Genomic DNA, 5,643 nt, shown 5'->3' on the forward strand with positions numbered 1-5,643 from the left:
CATTGTAGGAGAATAAGGCATTAATTGTTTAACCACTGTAGTTCAGTCTCTATTACTAGCATCTGGACACAATTCCTAACTGAAACCAAAGCAGGGGAGTCTGGCTACTTTAGACTAATCTGGAAGTCAGGGACTTCTTGTGTTGATAGAGGAAAAGAGGAAAATAGCATGTAATAAGAAATGAAATTAGTCCTGCTAATCTTTTAGGAGAAAATGAATAATCAGTTCTAATTTTAGTCTCCAGTGTGAGATTGATAAGGAGAGCTGTGTAGTGAGGGGATGCTGGGAAATGGATATCTTCCCTAGAATAGGGATTCTTTTAAATGATGCAGTAGGCACTGGTAAGAACTCTGTGGGGGTGACACCATGAACAGAAAAGGTAGGCCAATGAGTATAATATGCATTCTGATTATAACTGTGCAGAGATAGGTGATTTTTTTTTTTTACCTTTGGAGATTTCTACAATATTTTTTAGTAAGCTATAATTTACATAAAGAAAAATTCACTTGTTTTAGTGTGCAGCTGTATGAGTTTTTTGACAAATGCATACAATCATGTAACCACTACCACAATCAAAATATAGCACTGTTTCCTCACCCCATAGAGTTCCTTCATACACTATTGTAGTCAAGTCTCTCCTGCTCCAGTCCCAGCCACAGGCTACTCTGCCTTCTGTCCCTATAGTTTTGCTTTCTCCAGAACATCATATAAATGGAATTATACAAGATACCGCCTTTTGAATCTGGCTTTTCTCACTTAGCATAATGCACTGAGATTCACCATGTTATTGTACGTTTGCTTTTTTATTTCTGTGTAGCATTCCATTGTATGGAGGGACTATAGTATGTTCATCCATTCACTAGTTAAAACACTTGAGTTTCCAGTTTTGGCAATAAATAAACAATAAATGTTGATATGCAAGTTTTGTATTTGGTAAGTGCATGTTTAACTATAAAAAAATCTCTTAGACTGTTTTTCAAAGAGGCTATACCATTTTGCATGGTCACCAGCAACGGGTGAGAGTTCCTGCTGCCCCAAATTCTCACCAACACTTAATATTGTCTTGTTGTTGTTGTTTATAGTCGTTCTTAAAGCTGTGTTGTGGTATCTTATTCAATTTTAATTTGTATTTTCTTAATGATTAATGGGGTTGAGCATCTTTTCATGTGCTTTTATCTGTATATCTTCTTTGGTGAACTGTCTACTCAAATCTTTTCCCCATTGTGGGGTGGGGATTGCTTTCTTTCTTATTGTTGAATTTTGAGAATTCTCTATATATTCCATGTCCTATACTTTTATCATATATGGAATTTGTAATTGTTTTGGCCAAGTCTGTAGTTTGTCTTTTCCTTCAATATTTCTATTTTACAAACTGAAAAGGAAAACTCAACACTCTGTGGCCCAGCCCCTAGTCCCAGTTCTTCAGAATGAGCCCTCAGCTATAATAAGTTAGACCACCCTCCTCCCCATGGACATTCTAGGATAATATCAAGTATTTCCCTCAAATCAGTGGCACTGTGAAATAATCATGACTCTCCTACTCCCACCGTTCAAGGGCTTCAGTGTTCATAAGGATTAGAGTTTCTTCTGCCTGGGTGTCTTGGAAGCTTCTTGCTCTCCTCTTTGATGCCCAGGCACAAGGCAATCCCTGTTATCAACTTAGGGAACCACCATCCTGAATTTTCCTTAATCATTCCCTTGTTTTTGTTTCTTTAATTGCTGATATATGTATCCCTCTATATATACTGTGCTAAAAGAAGAGAAAACATGAAATCTTATACAATGTTCAATTAAAATCAGAGAAGGCAGAAAAAAGTAGAAAGCAGAACAAGGAAGAGGAGAAGGAGGAAGAATGGAAGAGGAGGAGGAGGAGAAACAATGAACAAGGGCAATGAATAGAAAATAGTAACAAATATGGAACATATTAATCCAAATATATAAATAATTATTTAAAACACCCCTGGCCAAAATATACCAATTAAAATCAGAGACTCTGAGTACATTTTCAAAATACCCAAATATATTTTGTCTATAGAAACCCACTGTAAGTATAAAAAACATAGATTAAATGTAAAGGAATGGAAAATATATACCATGCTAACAGTAATCAAAAGAAAGTGGGAGTAGCTTTATTAATTTCAGACTAAGCAGACTGCAGAACAAGGAAAGTTATCAGGGATAAAGAGAGTCATTACATAAAGGGGTCAATTATCCAAGAGAAGAAAATAATCCTTAATGTGTATGTGCCTAAAAACAGAGCATCAAAATACATGGGGCAAAAACTGATAGAAATACACAAGGAAATATAGGAATCAACTATTATAATTGACACTCTTTTATTGGTAACAGATAGATTATCTGGCAGGAGGAAAATCAGTAGGATATAACTGAACAACACCATCAATCAATTGATTTAATTGGTATCTATAGAGTGTTTCATCCAGCAATAGCAGAGTACATGCCTCTCAAGCTCACACAGAACATTTACCAAAATAGACCATATTCTGGAACAAAACACACATCTTAAGGAATTTAAAAGAACATAAATCATACAAAGTATTCTCTCAGACTACAGTGAAGTTAAACTAGAAATCAATAACAGAAGGATAGCTGGAAAACCCCCAAACTTACAGGTTACAACATACTTCTAAGTATATGTGGATCAAAGATAAGTCTCAAGAGAAATTTCAAAATATTTCAAACTAAATGAAAATGAAAATATAGCATATCAAAATTTGTGGGATGCATCAAAAGCAGTCTTTAGAGGTAAATTTATAGCACTGAATACACATATTAGGAAAAAAAGAAAGATTTAAAATCTATAATCTAAGCTTCCACCATAGGAAACTAAAAAAGAAAGAGAGCAAATTAAACCCCCCCCAAAAAAAGCAGAAAAAAATTAATAAAAGTTAGAGCAGAAATCAATAAATTTAGAACAGGAAATTAATAGATAAAATCAACTACACCAAAGGGTGTTTCTTTGAAAAGATCAATAAAATTGATGTCTCTAGCTAAGTTAGCAACAAACAAAAAGTGTAAAGATACAAATTACTATCAGAAGTGAAAGGTGACCATCACTACTGATCCCACTGATATGAAAATAATTATAAAGGAATATTATGAACAACTCTATGCCCACAAATTCAATAACCTGGATGAAACAGACCAATTTCTTGAAAGACACAATCTGCCAAAACTCACACAAGGAGTAACAGATCATCTGAATAGGCCTATATCCACTTAAGAAATTGAATTAGTAATTAATAACCATCAAAACCAGAAAGTACCAGACACAAATGAGTTCATGAGTGAACTCTACCAAATCTTTAAGGAAGTAATTATACCAATTCTCCACAATTTCTTCAAGAAAATAGAAGCAGGGGCGCCTGGGTGGCTCAGTCGTTGGGCGTCTGCCTTCGGCTCAGATCATGATCTCAGGGTCCTGGGATCGAGCCCCATGACGGGCTCCCTGCTCGGTGGGAGGCCTGCTTCTCCCTCTCCCGCTCCCCCTGCTTGTGTTCCCTCTCTCGCTGTGTCTCTCTCTGTCAGATAAATAAAATATTAAAAAAAAAAAAAAAGAAAATAGAAGCAGAGGGAATACTTCCTAACTCATTCTATGAGATTAGCATTACTCTAATACCAAAACTAGATAAAAATATTATATACAAAGAAAGGAAAACTAAAGACCAATATCTGTAATAAACATACAAAAATTGTCAACAAAAAGTTTTCAAATCAAATCCAACAATGTATAAAAAGAATTAAATATCACAATCAAATGGGATTTATTCCAGGTATGTGAGGCTGGTTTAACATTCAAAAATCAAGGTAATCCATCCAATACAAAGTAATCCATCATAACAACAGGCTAAAAAAGAAAAATCATGGATCATGTCAATAGATGCAGAAAAATCATTTGACAATATTTAACAGTAGCTCATGATTAAAAAACAAAACAAAAACAAAAACAAAGAACTCCGCAAACTAGGAATAGAGCAGAACTTGATAAAGAATGTCTACCAAAAATAATGTCTACAGCTAACATCATATGGTGAGAAACTAAATGCTTTCTAACTAAGATCTGGAATAAGTCAAGATGTTCACTCTCACCCCTGCTATTAAACATCATACTGAAAATTCTAGCTAATGCAATGAGACAAGAAAGGGAAATAAGAAGTATATAGGTTAGGAAGAGAGAAAGAGACTTGTCTTTCTTTACAGATTAAATGATTGTCCATGTAGAAAAACGCAAAAAATCAACAACAAAAATTAGAACTTTAGTAAGTTTCTACATTATCAGATTAATTTATGGGTCAATTCATTTCTTATGTACTAGCAAAGAACAATTACAATTTGAGACTTAAAATACAATAGCATTTAACACCAAAAAAGAGAAATACTTAAGCATAAGTCTAACAAGATATTATAATATAGATATGAGGAAAACTATAAAACTCTGAAGAATGAAATCAAAGAACTAAATAAATGGGGAGATATTCCATGTTCATGGATAAGAAGACGCAATATTGGGGCGCCTGGGTGGCTCAGTTGGTTAAGCGACTGCCTTTGGCTCAGGTCATGATCCTAGAGTCCCGGGATCGAGTCCCACATCGGGCTCCCTGCTTGGCAGGGAGTCTGCTTCTCCCTCTGACCCTCCCCCCTCTCATGTGCTTGCTCTCTCTCATTCTCTCTCTCTCAAATAAATAAATAAAATCTTTAAAAAAAAAAAAAGAAGACTCAATATTATCAAGATGTTAGTGCTTCCCAAATTAATCTATGGATTCAAAGCAGCCCCAATCAAAATCCAAGCAAATTATCTTGTGTGTATCAACAAACTGATTCTAAAGGTGTTATAGAAAGGCAAAAGACCCAGAATACCCAACACAATATCAAAGAAGAACAAAATTGGAGGACTGATCCTACCTGACTTTAAGACTTACTATAAAGCTCCTGGTAACCAAGACAGTGTGGTATTGGTGAAAGAGTAGACAAACGCATCAGTGGGATAGAATAGAGAGCCCAGAAATAGACCCACACAAATATAGTCAGCTGATCTTTGGCAGGAGCAAAGGAATTTTGACAGAGAAATGACAGTCTTCTCTTCAAATGGTGCTGAAATAACTAGACATTCATATAGAAAAAATATAGACACAGAACTACCACCTTTTACAAAAATTAACTCTAAAATGAATCATAACCTATATGTAAAATGCAAAAGTATAGGGCGCCTGGGTGGCTCAGATGGTTAAGCGTCTGCCTTCGGCTCAGGTCATGATCCCAGCGTCCTGGGATCGAGTCCCGCATCGGGCTCCCTGCTCCTTGGGAGCCTGCTTCTCCCTCTGCCTCTCTCTCTCTCTCTCTCTCATGAATAAATAAATAAAATCTTTAAAATAAAATAAAATAAAATAAAATGCAAAAGTATAAAACTTCTAGAAGATAAAATAGGAGAAAATCTAGGTGACCTTGGGTTTTCTGATGACTTTTCAGATACAATACTGGAAGCATGACTCATGAAAGAAAGACTTGATAAGGTAGACTTCGTTAATATTAAAAATGACTGCTCTGCAAATAAAAGAATGAACATGCAAACCACAGATTAAGAAAAATCTTTCCAAAACACACATCTGATAAAGTACTGGTATC

Source organism: Leptonychotes weddellii, chromosome 6 (assembly GCF_054177405.1).
Source record: "Leptonychotes weddellii isolate Sample4059 chromosome 6, ASM5417740v2, whole genome shotgun sequence".
NCBI classification, from domain to species: domain Eukaryota; kingdom Metazoa; phylum Chordata; class Mammalia; order Carnivora; family Phocidae; genus Leptonychotes; species Leptonychotes weddellii.